Source organism: Cryptomeria japonica, unplaced genomic scaffold, assembly GCF_030272615.1.
Source record: "Cryptomeria japonica unplaced genomic scaffold, Sugi_1.0 HiC_scaffold_242, whole genome shotgun sequence".
Classification (NCBI taxonomy): Eukaryota; Viridiplantae; Streptophyta; class Pinopsida; order Cupressales; family Cupressaceae; genus Cryptomeria; species Cryptomeria japonica.
Window position 1 is genome coordinate 207,501 of NW_026729064.1, and position 17,500 is coordinate 225,000.

A 17,500-nucleotide genomic window follows, 5' to 3' on the forward strand; every position below is an offset into this window, starting at 1 on the left:
GCCGGAGCATGACGATGCAGAGTCTCGGTTCACAGGAGCCTGGGAAGAACATCCCGTACGGAACCCTTTACCCGAAAACATCCGAACCGCACATGCTCGCGACAGTCCTGCCGTTAGAGAATGCACCGTGCACGCGACCGAGTAAGGCCACTCAGAGACATCCATTTCCCAGGTATATGCCCCCTACGCACTTTTGGTGGCGCAACTCGCACGAACAGTCCCACCTCGACCCCGTAAACAAGCTTTTTTGCCTCGAAGAGTTCGTCGGAGACGAAGAAGCAACCTTCAGTGCAAACGTAGCACTCTTTTGTGCAACCGCCCAAACAACGCCCCCTCTACCCTCTGTCGAAACACTCGGCATTGCTGCTCCCTAAGGTGAGCTTCTCCTCATAGGCAATTCCGCTCTTATCCGGTCACGTTTGTGTGCCCGAATTTCGCAAGGCAACCTCCATGGGACATGGAAAAGACTCGAGAAGAGAGCTCGCTCACGGGAGAGAGAAGCCAAGGAGACCACGAGAGTGCTGAGAGTGGGACAGCGCTGAATAGGCGGGAGAAGCCTGCGCGTATAAACGGAGATATATATCCAATTGCAACGAAGGAACGTGCCAAAGATCGAGAACAATGGCAGAAATGCTAGTAACGTGCACTTCGGGACCAACGCATCACCGGAAGACAACCGCCAAACATCGAAAGAGTCGCGATGCTCCGCAACCTACGTGCAAAGCGGTCGCACACCGGGTAAGGGAGTGAGAGCCCCAAACATAGCTGGGCGAGGCGCTCACTCCGCTCTTTAATATCTCGTTAATACCGCCAAGGAAATGGCACAAGCACACACACACAAGCATCCTCGGAAGAGGACAGTTCGAGTGACAGGTCAAATCCAAGAGTTCCGAAGACTACCTCCAGGAACAATCGGGAACAAGACCGATTACAAGTCGTCGAGTCTGTTACTGGGCGAACACGAGATGCGCACAGGAAATCGATCAGCCCTCACAATGGCCCAAGGCCAGAGATCGGACTGCTACGATTTACCCCAACAATCATCGTGCCACTCTTCGCAGAGAGGTGATAGACGCCAACGAGCCCGCGCATAGCAATCGAGGTGTAAAAAGGGCGTTGAAGGCAGGAAGCCTGGACGAAAGAGGCTACGAGGTCACCTCGAAGCGGTCTAAGAATCGGGCGCACTTGGGGCGACTACCAGTGCCAACCCCTTATCCCGCGGTGCGTCCGACACACAGAAATTTCCAAGGCGGCCAAGGAGCCTCCCCGCATAGCAATCGGGGTGTGAGGTTACGGATGCAGCATTGATAGCAATCGAGGTGTGAGGCGAAGGATGCAGAAGTGAGAGCCGAGGGATGTAGCAGAGATAGCAATCGGGGTGTGTGATGCAGAAGAGATAGCAATCGAGGTGTGCGGTGGGAAGGGCCCAGCAGCCAGAATGCATGAAGCGACGGATGAAGCAGTGATGACAACCGGGCTGTGAGGAGAGGAGGGATGCAGCCAAGAAAGCAATCAGGGCTCGAGGCAAGGGATGCATCAAGGATAGCAATCATGTTGTGAGGCGAGATTCCAAAGGCTAAACGTGAGAGGCTGCAGGGTCGACTCAGAGAGGTCTATGCATGTGAGAGGCTGAAAGCAAGGTCGACTCGGAGCGGTCTATGCATCGGGCGCGCTTGGGGCGACTACCAGTGCCAACCCCTTATCCCGCGACGCGTCCGACAAAGAGAACGTTCCAAGGCGGCAGAGGAGGTTACCAGCCGAAGGATGCAGTAGCAATAACAGGTATAGTTCCGCGGCGGCCGAGAAGACTCACCGCATAGGAATCGGGATGCGAGGCGAGGGATGCGGCGGGAAGGCCCCGACGGCTAAACGGAAGAGGCTGCAGGGCCGCCTCGGAATGGTCCAAGCATCGGATGCGATTGGGACGACTACCAGTGCCAACCCCTTATCCCGCGATGCGTCCGATACACAGATAGTTCCAAGGCGGCCGAGGAGCCTCACCGCATATCAATCGGGGTGCGAGGCGAGGGATGGGGCGGGAAGGCCCCAACGGCTAGACGGAAGAGGCTTCAGGGCCACCTCGGAATGGTCCAAGCATCGGACGCGCTTGGGGCGACTGCCAGTGCCAACCCCTTATCCCGCGATGCGTCCGATACACAGATGGTTCCAAGGCGGCCGAGGAGCCTCACCGCATAGCAATCGGGGGTGCGAGGCGAGGGATGGGGCGGGAAGGCCCCAACGGCTAGACGGAAGAGGCTTCAGGGCCGCCTAGGAATGGTCCAAGCATCGGACACGCTTGGGGCGACTACCAGTGACAGCCCCCTATCCCGCGATGCGTCCGATACGAAGATGGTTCCAAGGCGGCCGAGGAGCCTCACCGCATAGCAATCGGGGTGCGAGGTGGGGGATGCGGCGAGATGGCCCCAACGGCTAGACGGAAGAGGCCACAGGGCCGCGTCGGAATAGTCCAAGCATCGGACGCGCTTGGGGCGACTACCAGTGACAACCCCTTATCCCGCGATGCGTCCGATACGAAGATAGTTCCAAGGCGGCCGAGGAGCCTCACCGCATAGCAATCGGGGTGCGAGGTGGGGGATGCGGCGAGATGGCCCCAACGGCTAGACGGAAGAGGCTGCAGGGCCGCCTCGGAATAGTCCAAGCATCGGACGCGCTTGGGGCCACTACCAGTGACAACCCCTTATCCCGCGATGCGTCCGATACGAAGATAGTTCCAAGGCGGCCGAAGAGCCTCACCGCATAGCAATCGGGGTGCGAGGTGGGGGATGCGGCGAGATGGCCCCAACGGCTAGACGGAAGAGGCCACAGGGCCGCCTCGGAATAGTCCAAGCATCGGACGCGCTTGGGGCGACTACCAGTGACAACCCCTTATCCCGCGATGCGTCCGATACGAAGATAGTTCCCAGGCGGCCGAGGAGCCTCACCGCATAGCAATCGGGGTGCGAGGCGAGGGATGCGGCGAGATGGCCCCAAAGGCTAGACGGAAGAGGCTGCAGGGCTGCCTCGGAATAGTCCAAGCATCGGACGCGCTTGGGGCGACTACCACTGCCAACCCCTTATCCCGCGATGCGTCCGATACACAGATAGTTCCGAGGCGGCCGAGGAGGTGGGGGATGCAGCGAGATGGCCCCAACGGCTAGACGGAAGAGGCTGCAGGGCCGCCTCGGAATAGTCCAAGCATCGGACGCGCTTGGGGCGACTACCAGTGACAACCCCTTATCCCGCGATGCGTCCGATACACAGATAGTTCCGAGGCGGCCAAGGAGCCTCACCGCATAGCAATCGTGGTGCGAGGTGGGGGATGCGGCGAGATGGCCCCAACGGCTAGACGGAAGAGGCTGCAGGGCCGCCTCGGAATGGTCCAAGCATCGGATGCGCTTGGGGCGACTACCACTGCCAACCCCTTATCCCGCGATGCGTCCGATACACAGATAGTTCCAAGGCGGCCGAGGAGCCTCACAGCATAGCAATCAGGGTGCGAGGCGAGGGATGCGGCGAGAAAGCCCCAACGGCTAGAGGGAAGAGGCTTCAGGTCCGCCTCGGAATGGTCCAAGCATCGGACGCGCTTGGGGCGACTACCAGTGACAACCCCTTATCCCGCGACGCGTCCGATACACAGATAGTTCCAAGGCGGCCGAGGAGCCTCACCGCATAGCAATCGGGGTGCGAGGCGAGGGATGCGGCGAGAAGGACCCAACGGCTAGACGGAAGAGGCTTCGGGGCCGCCTCGGAATGGTCCAAGCATCGGACGCGCTTGGGGCGACTACCAGTGACAACCCCTTATCCCGCGACGCGTCCGATACACAGATAGTTCCAAGGCGGCCGAGGAGCCTCACCGCATAGCAATCGGGGTGCGAGGCGAGGGATGCGGCGAGAAGGACCCAACGGCTAGACGGAAGAGGCTTCGGGGCCGCCTCGGAATGGTCCAAGCATCGGACGCGCTTGGGGCGACTACCAGTGACAACCCCTTATCCCGCGACGCGTCCGATACACAGATAGTTCCAAGGCGGCCGAGGAGCCTCACCGCATAGCAATCGGGGTGCGAGGCGAGGGATGCGGCGAGAAGGACCCAACGGCTAGACGGAAGAGGCTTCGGGTCCGCCTCGGAATGGTCCAAGCATCGGACGCGCTTGGGGCGACTACCAGTGACAACCCCTTATCCCGCGACGCGTCCGATACACAGATAGTTCCAAGGCGGCCGAGGAGCCTCACCGCATAGCAATCGGGGTGCGAGGCGAGGGATGCGGCGAGAAGGACCCAACGGCTAGACGGAAGAGGCTTCGGGTCCGCCTCGGAATGGTCCAAGCATCGGACGCGCTTGGGGCGACTACCAGTGACAACCCCTTATCCCGCGACGCGTCCGATACACAGATAGTTCCAAGGCGGCCGAGGAGCCTCACCGCATAGCAATCGGGGTGCGAGGCGAGGGATGCGGCGAGAAGGACCCAACGGCTAGACGGAAGAGGCTTCGGGTCCGCCTCGGAATGGTCCAAGCATCGGACGCGCTTGGGGCGACTACCAGTGACAACCCCTTATCCCGCGACGCGTCCGATACACAGATAGTTCCGAGGCGGCCGAGGAGCCTCACCGCATAGCAATCGGGGTGCGAGGCGAAGGATGCGGCGAGAAGGACCCAACGGCTAGACGGAAGAGGCTTCGGGTCCGCCTCGGAATGGTCCAAGCATCGGACGCGCTTGGGGCGACTACCAGTGACAACCCCTTATCCCGCGACGCGTCCGATACACAGATAGTTCCAAGGCGGCCGAGGAGCCTCACCGCATAGCAATCGGGGTGCGAGGCGAGGGATGCGGCGAGAAGGACCCAACGGCTAGACGGAAGAGGCTTCAGGGCCGCCTCGGAATGGTCCAAGCATCGAACGCGCTTGGGGCGACTACCAGTGACAACCCCTTATCCCGCGACGCGTCCGATACACAGATAGTTCCGAGGCGGCCGAGGAGCCTCACCGCATAGCAATCGGGGTGCGAGGCGAGGGATGCGGCGAGAAGGACCCAACGGCTAGACGGAAGAGGCTTCAGGGCCGCCTCGGAATGGTCCAAGCATCGGACGCGCTTGGGGCGACTACCAGTGACAACCCCTTATCCCGCGACGCGTCCGATACACAGATAGTTCCGAGGCGGCCGAGGAGCCTCACCGCATAGCAATCGGGGTGCGAGGCGAGGGATGCGGCGAGAAGGACCCAACGGCTAGACGGAAGAGGCTTCAGGGCCGCCTCGGAATGGTCCAAGCATCGGACGCGCTTGGGGCGACTACCAATGACAACCCCTTATCCCGCGACGCGTCCGATACACAGATAGTTCCGAGGCGGCCGAGGAGCCTCACCGCATAGCAATCGGGGTGCGAGGCGAGGGATGCGGCGAGAAGGACCCAACGGCTAGACGGAAGAGGCTTCAGGGCCGCCTCGGAATGGTCCAAGCATCGGACGCGCTTGGGGCGACTACCAGTGACAACCCCTTATCCCGCGACGCGTCCGATACACAGATAGTTCCGAGGCGGCCGAGGAGCCTCACCGCATAGCAATCGGGGTGCGAGGCGAGGGATGCGGCGAGAAGGACCCAACGGCTAGACGGAAGAGGCTTCAGGGCCGCCTCGGAATGGTCCAAGCATCGGACGCGCTTGGGGCGACTACCGTTGCCAACCCCTTATCCCGCGATGCGTCTGATACACAGATAGTTCCGAGGCGGCCGAGGAGCCTCACCGCATAGCAATCGGGTTGCGAGGCAGATTATTGGGAAGGGAACCCCCTGGGATGCGGCTCAAGCAGTGCCCAAAGGGACTGGAATGCGGAATCACATCGAGAGACCCAAATGCTATACGAGGGCTCAAATCGAATTATCGATTTGGCCACGACATGGACGCATCGGAACGACTACCTTTGCCGAACCACTCGCAATTGCATCCATACCGAAACCAATAGACATTTCCGTTAGAGCCCTCGCATAGCATTCGGGAATCTCGCATGCCCCTCTAAATCGACCAATGCTGGCGCTCAATGAAAATCCGAGCGCTACCACCGTTCGAGCGCCAGCATTGGTCGAGTTAGAGGGGCACGGGGGAGAATGCTCCAGTCAACACCTCCCCTATATAAGTTATTTGTCCGATTCTCGCACAACCGTAGTCTGCCTCGTCGAATCAAACAACGGTCCCAGATTCCGACTTCCGTTCCGTAGAGACCCAAAAGCTAGATGGAGGCTCGCAAGAAAGAGAGTCGGCGCATAGCAATCGGGTTTCTCGAACGTTTAGGGACCGAGCTCACTTGCGGATAGGGCAAAATCCGCCAAGCAACCCAAAAGCTAGACGGGGGCTCGAATCGAATCGCCTAGGCGGCCACAACAACGACGTGTTGGATCGACTACCAGTGCCAAACCATTCAGCAAGACTAGTCTGTGTCGAGGCCGGATAGAGATTCTCAGAGAGCGCCCGCATAGCATTTAGGAGACCTGCCGCGTCCCTCACACTCGACAAATGGTGGTGCACGTTTATAAATCCGAGCGATCCCAACCCTTTCAAGCACCAACATCGGTCGAGATAGAGGGGCACGGAGGGGGCTGCGTGAGACAACACAGTCCCCTATATAAGTTATTTGTCCGATTCTCACACATCCGAAGAATGGTCATCAAATCGGACAACAGCCCAAACTTCCGACTTCCGTCCCAGAAAGCCCAAGAGCTATCTAAAACGTTCATGGCCGGAACTCGATCGCGGCTATACCAGTCCGCCAAGCAACCCAAAAGCTAGACTGGAGCTCTAGTCGAATCACCTCTGTGGCCATTGCAAGGACGTGTTGGAGCGACTACCATTGCCGAACCATTCCGCAGGTCGAGTCCATACCAAGGCCGCATAGAGATTCACGATGAGCTCCTGCATAGCAATCAGGAGACTTGCCGTGTCCATCACAATCGATAAATCCTGGTGCAAGATTTTTGCATCCGAGCGCTCCAACCAGTCGAGCACCAGCATCAATCGACATAAACGGGCACGGGGGGAGGATGCTCGAGAACACTACCTCCCCTATATAAGTTATTTGTCCGATTCTCAAGCAGCCGAAGTCTGGTCATCGAATCGGGTCAAAGACCACAACTTCCGACTTTACCCACAATGCAAGTCATCGAATCGAACATCGGCCCCCGAGTCGGACTCCATGCGTATGTCAGGTCATCGGACCCAAATTCCGCCTTCCTGCGCATGGCGGGCCATCAATATCAACTCGGTCATCGGACCCAAACTCCGCCTTTTTGCGTATGGCACGCCTTCAAATCGGTCATCGGACCCAAATTCCGCCTTCCTGTGCATGGCGGGCCATCAACATCAACTCGGTCATCGGACCCAAATTCCGCCTTTCTGCGCATGGCACGCCATCAACTCGGTCATCGGACCCAAATTCCGCCTTCCTGCGCATGGCAGGTCATCGGACACAAATTCAGACCTCGCCAATATGCCTACGTATCGAATCGGTCATCGGACCCAACTTCCGACTTCATCCATACTGTAGGGTCTTTGAGGTTGGCGCGGTGCGCTCAACCCAGGGAGTCGACCCATCGAAGCATACACCTCCCCTATATAAGCTATTTGTCCGATTCCCACACCTGTGTAGTTTGCACCTCTGACCAGGACATCGACCCCAACTTCCGAACTCGACTGCAACGACGGCACCAGCGCCTTGGTGCGCACCTTGCGACGCACAGTCCCAACATTCGCCTTCCTGCACATGGCAGGTCATCGGACCCAAATTCCGACCTCGCGAGTATGCCTACATATCGAATCGGTCATCGGACCCAACTTCCGACTTCATCCATACCGTAGGGTCTTTGAGGTTGGCGCGGTGCGCTCAACCCGGGGAGTCGACCCAACGAAGCATACACCTCCCCTATATAAGCTATTTGTCCGATTCCCACACCTGTGTAGTTTGCACCTCCGATCAAGACATCGACCCCAACTTCCGAACTCGCCTCCAACGACCGAACCAGCGCCTTGGTGCGCACCTTGCAACGCACAGTGCCAACATTCGCCTTCCTGCACGTGGCAGGTCATCGGACCCAAATTCCGACCTCGCGAGTATGCCTACATATCGAATCGGTCATCGGACCCAACTTCCGACTTCATCCATACCGTAGGGTCTTTGAGGTTGGCGCGGTGCGCTCAACCCGGGGAGTCGACCCAACGAAGCATACACCTCCCCTATATAAGCTATTTGTCCGATTCCCACACCTGTGTAGCTTGCACCTCCGATCAGGACATCGACCCCAACTTCCGAACTCGACTAAAAAGACCGCACCAGCGCCTTGGTGTGCACCTTGCAACGCACAGTGTCAACATTCGCCTTCCTGCACATGGCAGGTCATCGGACCCAAATTCCGACCTCATGAGCATACCTACTAATCGAATCGGTCATCGGACCCAACTTCCGACTTCATCCATACCGTAGGGTCTTTGAGGTTGGCGCGGTGCGCTCAACCTGGGGAGTCGACCCATCGAAGCATACACCTCCCCTATATAAGCTATTTGTCCGATTCCGACACCTGTGTAGTTTGCACCTCCGCTCAGGACATCGACCCCAACTTCCGAACTCGCCTGCAACGACCGAACCAGCGCCTTGGTGCGCACCAAAAGTGCGCACTTTTGGAGGGCACTTTTCTGCGCTCCAAAGGTGCGCACTTTTGGAGGGCACTTTTTGGAGGGCACTTTTCTGCGCTCCAAAGGTGCGCACTTTTGGAGGGCACTTTTTGGAGGGCACTTTTCTGCGCTCCAAAGGTGCGCACTTTTGGAGGGCACTTTTTGGAGGGCACTTTTCTGCGCTCCAAAGGTGCGCACTTTTGGAGGGCACTTTTTGGAGGGCACTTTTCTGCGCTCCAAAGGTGCGCACTTTTGGAGGGCACTTTTTGGAGGGCACTTTTCTGCGCTCCAAAGGTGCGCACTTTTGGAGGGCACTTTTTGGAGGGCACTTTTCTGCGCTCCAAAGGTGCGCACTTTTGGAGGGCACTTTTTGGAGGGCACTTTTCTGCGCTCCAAAGGTGCGCACTTTTGGAGGGCACTTTTTGGAGGGCACTTTTCTGCGCTCCAAAGGTGCGCACTTTTGGAGGGCACTTTTTGGAGGGCACTTTTCTGCGCTCCAAAGGTGCGCACTTTTGGAGGGCACTTTTTGGAGGGCACTTTTCTGCGCTCCAAAGGTGCGCACTTTTGGAGGGCACTTTTGTGCACTCCAAAGGTGCGCACTTTTGGAGGGCACTTTTCCTGTGCTCCAAAGGTGCACACCTAGGTGAGCACCTTCGACCACACCTTGTAGCACACCAAACTCTGACTTTCGACTTCATCCGCAATGCAGGGTCTTTGAGGTTGGCGCAATGCGCACAACCAGGGGAGTCGACCCATCAAACCCAACACCTCCCCTATATAAGCTATTTGTCTGATTCTCATACATGCGTAGCCTGCAGGAGCAATTAGGACATCGACCCCAACTTTCGGCTTCTAAACGAAAACAAGGTCTTTGAGGTTGGTGTAATGCGAACAACTAGGGGAGTCAACCCATCAAACCCAACACCTCCCCTATATAAGCTATTTGTCTGATTCTCATACATGTGTAGTCTACAGGAGCAATTAGGACATCGACCCCAACTTTTGACTTCTTAACGAAAACAAGGTCTTTGAGGTTGACGTAATGCGCACAACCAGGGGAGTCGACCCATCAAACCCAACACCTCCCCTATATAAGCTATTTGTCCGATTCTCATACATGTGTAGCCTGCAGGAGCCATTAGGACATTGACCCCAACTTTTGACTTCTTAACGAAAACAAGGTCTTTGAGGTTGGCGTAATGCGCACAACCAAGGGAGTTGACCCATCAAACCCAACACCTCCCCTATATAAGCTATTTGTCTGATTCTCATACATGTGTAGCCTGCAACAACGATTAGGACATCCACCCCAACTTCTGAATTCGTCTGCGTTGACCGCACCAAAGGTGCACGCCTTGGTGCTCACCAAAATCCGACTTCCGACTTCTTCTGCTATGCGGGGTCTTTGAGGTTGGCGCAGTGCGCACAACCAGGGGAGTCAACCCACCGAATGCAACACCTCCCCTATATAAGCTATTTGTCTGATTCTCATACATGCGTAGACTGCAGCAATGATTAGGACATCCACCCCAACTTTTGACTTCTTAAACAAGACAGGGTCTTTGAAGTTGGTGCAGTGCACACAACCAGGGGAGTCGACCCATCAAACGCAACACCTCCCCTATATAAAGCTATTTGTCCGATTCTCATACGTGTAGTCTGCAGCAGCGATTAGGACATCGACCCCAACTTCCGAATTCGTTTGCATTGACCGCACCAAAGGTGCACGCCTTGGTGTGCACCCTGGAGTGCACTTTGGTGCTCACCTCGGTGCACACTTTGGTGTGCACCTCGGTGTGCACCAAAGGTGCGCACCTTGGAGCGCACCAAAGGTGTACACTTTGGAGCGCACCACATAGGGTCTTTGAGAGGTTGGCGCAGTGCGCACACCAAGGTGGGTGTTGAGGTGCGTGCCGAGGTGGGTGGGTGCTAGGGTGCGCTCCATGGTGGGTGCCAGGGTGGGTGCGTGCTAGGGTGGATTCCAAAGAGGGTCATAGGGTGGGTGCCAAGGTGGGTTGGTGATATAGTGGGTTCAAAGGTGGGTACTAGGGTGGGTTCCAAGGTGGGTCACAAGTTGGGTGCCAGGATGCGTGGGTGTTAGGTTGGGTGCCAAGGTGGGCTCCTGCGTGGGTGGGTGCTAGGGTGGGTTTCAAGGTGGACGCGAGGGCGGGTGCCAAGGTGGGTAACAAGTTGGGTGTTAGGATGGGTGAGTGCTAGAGTGGGTGCCAAGGTGGGTGGGTGCTAAGGTGGATGCCAAGGTGGTTCACAGGGTGGGTGGGTTCTAGGGTGAGTTCCAAGGTGGGTCACAGGTTCAGTGCTAGGGTGGGTGTCAAGGCGGGTGTCGAGGTGCCTGGGTGCTAGGGTGTGGATGCCAATGTGGGTCATAGGGTGGGTACTAGGGTGGGCTGCAATGTGGGTGCCAAGGTGGGTAACATGCTCGGTGGGTTCTAAATTGGGTGCCAGGGTGGGTGTGCACCCACCTTGCCCGAGGTGGGTGCCAAGGTGCCAGTGTGGGTGGGTGCTAAGGTGGATGCCAAGGTGGGTGAGAAGGTGGGTGATAGGTTGAGTGGTAGGATGGGTGGGTGCCAAGATGGGTCACAGGGTGGGTGCAAGGGTGGGTAGGTGCTAGGGTTGGTGTCAGGGTGGGTGGGTGCTAGGTTGGGTTCCAAGGTGGGTGCGAGGGTGAGTGTCAAGGTGGGTCACAGGTTAGGTGCTAGGATGGGTGAGTGCTAGGGTGCAAAGGTGCCAGGGTGGGTGCTAGGATGGGTCGATGCTAGGGTGAGTGGCAAGGTGGGTCCACAAGTGTCAAGGTGGGTGCCGAGGTGGGTGCCAAGTCGGCGACTGCTATGGTGGATGCCAAGGTGGGTCACGGGGTGGGTGCCAAGTTGCTAGGTTGGGTTCCAAGGTGGGTGCCAACGTGGGTGCTAGGGTGCGTGGGTTAAAGGGTGTGTCACAACGTGGGTGCCAGGATGGGTGCGCACCCACACTGGCCAAGACGGGTGCGGGTGCAAGGTTGGGTTCCAAGCCCGGTCACAGGCTGGGTGCTAGGATGGGTGGGTGCCAAGGTGGGCACCAGGGTGGGTGCACCCACCCTGGCCAAGGTGGGTCACGGGGTGGGTCCTAGGGTGGGTAACGGGGTGGGTACTAAGGTGCGTGCCAAGGTGGGTCATAGGGTGGGTGCCAAGGTGGGCACCAGGGTGGGTGTGCACCAACCCTAGCCAGGGTAGGTCACGGGGTGGTTGTCGGGGTGGGCGTCAAGGAGCCAAGGTGGGTGGCAAGTAGCCAAGTTGCGTGCCAAGGTGGGTGTCGGGGTGGGTGCCAAGGATCCAAGGTGGGTGCCAAGGAACCAAGGTGGGTGTCTGGGTGGGTGCCGAGGTGGGAGCCAGGGTGGGTCCCAAGGTGAGTGCAAAGGTGGGTGCCAGGGTCAAGGTGAGTGCCAATGTGGGTTCCAAGGTGCCAGGGTCAGGGTGAGTGCCAATGTGGGTTCAAAGGTGCTAAGTTGGGTGCGAGGTTGGGTGCGAGGGTGGGTGGGTGCCAAGGTGTGCTAGGTGGAAGCCCGGGTGGGTCGGCATCCCATGGGTGTCGAGTTGGGTGCCTGATGGGTGCTTCTTGTCAAGTTTTAGTCGTCGGGACTCATTTCGAGCCTTAGAGGTCGTTTCTTGTCCGGTTGCCCTGTCTTCGACCTGGGAACCCAATTTTGGTCCTCGGGTCCCATTTTTTTTTGTCTCGCATCCCACTTTTGGCCTGTGGCCTTTTCGGGGTCGATTCTCGTTTTGGGCATCAGAGCATGTTTCTTCTCCTAAAACCCAATATTTGTTTATTAAGTCTCGGAACACATTTTTGTTCTCGTGGACCCATCATGGGTCTTGGAACGCATTTGTGGTCCTTGGGTCCCATTTTGCATCCCGAAACTTGTGTTTTGGTGCTTGATCCCTATTTTGGGTGCCCACCTTGCACCAAGTGCGCACCCGGGGCAAACCGAGCGCCTTGGTGCACCGGGGCAAGATCGAGCGTGCACCCGAGGCGCCCCGAACATGCACCAAGGTGCACTCGGCCCACATGTGAGCGCAGGTCGTTGCGCCCGAGGTGGTGTGTGGGCACCGCGTTGCAGACGGGACACTGCACGCACACGACGCCCCCTCCAGGTGCACGCACGTAGGCCGGGCCGGGTGCACACCCGACGCCCTAGCAAGGTGCGCGCACCCGGGCAGGGCTCACACTTGGCGAACGGGGCGCACTTCGCGAGGGAGGGTGTGCACCTCGACGGGGGTGGGTGGCCGGGGTGGATTCGCACGTGGGTCGCGGTTTGCTAAGTACACACTGCGACAAGCTCATAACGGGTGCGATCATACCAGCATTAGTGCACCGGATCCCATCAGAACTCCGCAGTTAAGCGCGCTTGGGCCGGAGTAGTACTGGGATGGGTGACCTCCCGGGAAGTCCCGGTGTTGCACCCTTTTTTAGTTTTTCGCCGGGCGTCGCAATGCTATTTGAATAAACCTTTTGCCCGTTTGCGTTCTCGTCGGGGCCGGGCCGGGCCGGGGTGCGCTGCCCGCACTACCGCGCGCGCGCGGGGGCGACACCGAGCGCGCACCCGAGGCACCCCGAGCACACAGGCCACGGTGCAACCCGGGCGTTGTGCGCGCACCCCGGTGCGCCCGAGGTGCTGCGCGCGCACCCAGGTGAAATCGGTGTGCACCTCGGCCAGTGCGCGCTCGGTCGAGTCGCGCACGTTGGCCAAGGTGCACGGTGATGTTTCTTACTCTAAGGTTCCGCACCAGACGCCCGGGACAGGTGAGCGAAGCTGGGCGGGGCCGGGTGCGCGGCCGGGGCAGGTGCACGCAGCTGGAGAGAGCTTTGGAGCACACTTCGGAGCGCACCAATGATGCGCTCCATTCAAAAGTTTCCTGAAAAGGCAAAAAAAGTTGAGATTATAGAATTTCCCACTTGAGAGATTGTAAAAAAAAAAAATTTAAAATGAAGGAAACGCGGGTGCCAAGGTGTGCGCAGCCCAGCCAAGGTGTGCGCACCAAGGCGCCCACCCTGGCGAAGGTGCACGCAAGGTGCGCACCCGAGGCAAACCGGACAATTAACCCAACTTTCGACTTCGCGCGCACCTTGGAGCGCACTTCGGAGCGCTCCTTGGTGCGCACCAATCTTGGGCACCTCGGAGTGCACCATGGCGCCCACCAAGGTGCGCACCCGGGGCAAACCGAGCTCCGACTTCGTGCGCACCTTGGAGCGCACGAAAGGTGCGCACCATGGCGCCCACCAAGGTGCGCAGCCCAGCCAAGGCGTGCGCATCAAGGTGCGCACCCTGGCGAAGGTGCGCACCCGGGGCAAACCGAGCTCCGACTTCGTGCGCACCTTGGAGCGCACAAAAGGTGCGCAACCCAGCCAAGGTGTGCGCACCCCGGTCAAACCGAGCTCCGAATCGTGCGCACCAGAGGTGCACGCCATCGTGCGCACCTTGGAGCACACTTCGGAGCCCTCCTTGGTGCGCGCCGATGTTGCGCACCTCGGAGCGCACCCGGGGAAAACAATGCAATTAACCCGACTTTCGACTTCGTGGGCACCTCGGAGCGCTCTCGGGTTCGCACCTCGGAGCACACCGAGGTGCGCACCTTTGATGCGCTGCCTTCACCAATTTCCAGAAAAGGCAAGAAAACATTGAGAAGGTGTGCGCACCGAGGTGCCCACCCTGGCGAAGGTGCACGCGAGGTGCGCACCCGGGGCAAACCGGGCTCCGACTTCGTGCACGCCGCACCTTGGAGCACACTTCGGAGCGCTCCTTGGTGCGCACCAGGGCGCGCAACCCAGCCGAGGTGCCCACCCCGGCGAAGGTGCACGCGAGGTGCGCACCCGGGGCAAACCGGGCTCCGACTTCGTGCACGCCATGGTGCCCACCGCGGCGAAGGTGCACGCGAGGTGCGCACCCGGGGCAAACCGGGCTCCGACTTCGTGCACGCCGCACCTTGGAGCACACTTCGGAGCGCTCCTTGGTGCGCACCATGGTGCCCACCAGGGCGCGCAACCCCGCCGAAGGTGCACGCGAGGTGCGCACCCGGGGCAAACCGGGCTCCGACTTCGTGCACGCCGCACCTTGGAGCACACTTCGGAGCGCTCCTTGGTGCGCACCATGGTGCCCACCAGGGCGCGCAACCCCGCCGAAGGTGCACGCGAGGTGCGCACCCGGGGCAAACCGGGCTCCGACTTCGTGCACGCCGCACCTTGGAGCACACTTCGGAGCGCTCCGGTGCGCACCAGGGCGCGCAACCCAGCCGAGGTGCCCACCCCGGCGAAGGTGCACGCGAGGTGCGTACCCGGGGCAAACCGGGCTCCGACTTCGTGCACGCCGCACCTTGGAGCACACTTCGGAGCGCTCCTTGGTGCGCACCATGGTGCCCACCAGGCCGCGCAACCCAGCCAAGGTGTGCGCACCAAGGTGCACGCGAGGTGCGCACCCGGGGCAAACCGGGGTCCGACTTCGTGCACGCCGCACCTTGGAGCACACATCGGGGCGCTCCCGGGTTCGCACCGGCGTTGCGCACCGTGGTGGGCACCTCGGAGCACACCAAGGTGGGCAGCGAGGTGCGCACCTTTGATGCGATGCCTTCACTAATTTCCATAAAAGGCAAAAAAAAAACGAGATTTTAAAATTTCCGTTTTGAAAGATAGTGAGAAAAAGGGAATGCTGGTGCCATCTTGAGCCCGCCCTGGTGCGCAGCCCAGCCAAGGTGTGCGCACCAAGGTGCCCACCCTGGCGAAGGTGCGCGCCCGGGCAATTAACCCAACTTCCAACTTCGCGCGCGCCAGGGTGGGAGCGCACCCAACAACCGGGCCTGGGAAGAGCCAATGCGAGAAACCCCACCAAACGCTCTGACAAAAAAAGAGGGGGCGCTCCAGTAACCCCGCTTCGGAGCGCACCCTGGGCAAACCCAGCCAAGGTGCCCACCCCGGCCAAGGTGCAGGCGAGGTGCGCACCCGGGGCAAACCGGGCTCCGACAACGTGCACGCCGCACCTTGGAGCACACTTCGTAGCGCTCCCGGGTGCGCACCTCAGAGCACACCAAGGTGGGCAGCGAGGTGCGCACCTTTGATGCGCTGCCTTCACTAATTTCCAGAAAAGGCAAAAAAAAAAGGAGATTTTAAAATTTCCGTTTTGAAAGATAGTGAAAAAAACGGAACGCGCGTGCCATCTTGAGCCCGCCCTGGTGCGCAGCCCAGGTAAGGTGCCCACCCTGGCAAAGGTGCGCACCCGGGCAATTAACCCTACTTCCGACTTCGTGCGCGCCAGGGTGGCAACCGGGCCTCGGAAGAGCCAATGCGAGAAACCCCACCAAACGCTCCGACAAAAAAAGAGGCGGCGCTCCAATAACCCCGCTTCGGAGCGCAGCCGGGGCAAACCCAGCCAAGGTGCCCACCCCGACGAAGGTGCACGCGAGGTGCGCACCCGGGGCAAACCGGGCTCCGACAACGTGCACGCAGCACCTTGGAGCACACTTCGAAGCACTCCCGGGTGCCCACCGGCGTTGCGCACCGTGGTGGGCAGCGAGGTGCGCACCTTTGATGCGCTGCCTTCACTAATTTCCAGAAAAAGGCAAAAAAAAATGAGATTTTAAAATTTCCGTTTTGAAAGATAGTGAAAAAAAAGGAACGCGGGTGCCATCTTGAGCCCGCCCTGGTGCGCAGCCCAGGCAAGGCATGCGCACCAAGGTGCCCACCCGAGGTGCACACCCGGGGCAAACCGGGCTCCGACTTCGTGCAGGCCGCACCTTGGAGCACACTTCGGAGCGCTCCTTGGTGCGCACCATGGTGCCCACCAGGGCGCGCAACCCAGCCAAGGTCTGCACACCAAGGTGCCCACCCCGGCGAAGGTGCACGCGAGGTGCGCACCCGGGGCAAACCGGGCTCCGACTTCGTGCACGCCATGGTGCCCACCGCGGCGAAGGTGCACGCGAGGTGCGCACCCGGGGCAAACCGGGCTCCGACTTCGTGCACGCCGCACCTTGGAGCACACTTCGGAGCGCTCCTTGGTGCGCACCATGGTGCCCACCAGGGCGCGCAACCCAGCCAAGGTGTGCGCACCAAGGTGCACGCGAGGTGCGCACCCGGGGCAAACCGGGGTCCGACTTCGTGCACGCCGCACCTTGGAGCACACATCGGAGCGCTCCCAGGTTCGCACCAGCGTTGCGCACCTTTGATGCGCTGCCTTCACTAATTTCCAGAAAAGGCAAAAAAAAACGAGATTTTAAAATTTCCGTTCTGAAAGATAGTGAAAAAAACGGAACGCGGGTGCCATCTTGAGCCCTTCCTGGTGCGCAGCCCAGGCAAGTTGTGCGCACCAAGGTGCCCACCCTGGCGGAGGTGCGCGCCCGGGGCAATCCGGGCTCCGACTTCGTGCACTGCATGGTGCCCACCAAGGCGCGCAACCCAGCCAAGGTGCCCACCGCAGCGAAGGTGCACGCGAGGTGCGCACCCGAGGTGCACACCCGGGGCAAACCGGGCTCCGACTTCGTGCACGCCGCACCTTGGAGCACACTTCAGAGCGCTCCTTGGTGCGCACCAGGGCGCGCAACCCAACCAAGGTCTGCACACCAAGGTGCTCACCCCGGCGAAGGTGCACGCGAGGTGCGCACCCGGGGCAAACCGGGCTCGGACTTCGTGCACGCCGCACCTTGGAGCACACATCGGAGCGCTCCCGGGTTCGCACCAGCATTGCGCACCTTTGATGCGCTCCAATAACCCCACTTCGGAGCGCACCAGAAACCCCACTGGACGCTTGGGCAAAAATGTAATGCGCACCCGAAGCCCCTACCCAGAAATCCCCAGTTCGGACATGGGGAGCTGC

At 59.7% G+C, this 17,500-nt stretch overlaps 1 non-coding gene across 1 annotated transcript; it reads left to right on the plus strand.

The window, feature by feature from the left end:
• Positions 1–12,987: 12,987 nt before the first annotated feature.
• On the plus strand, positions 12,988–13,106 carry LOC131869278 (5S ribosomal RNA). The gene has a single exon (XR_009367667.1). It is a non-coding gene; the product is annotated as a 5S ribosomal RNA (ribosomal RNA).
• The last annotated feature ends 4,394 nt before the right edge of the window (positions 13,107–17,500 follow it).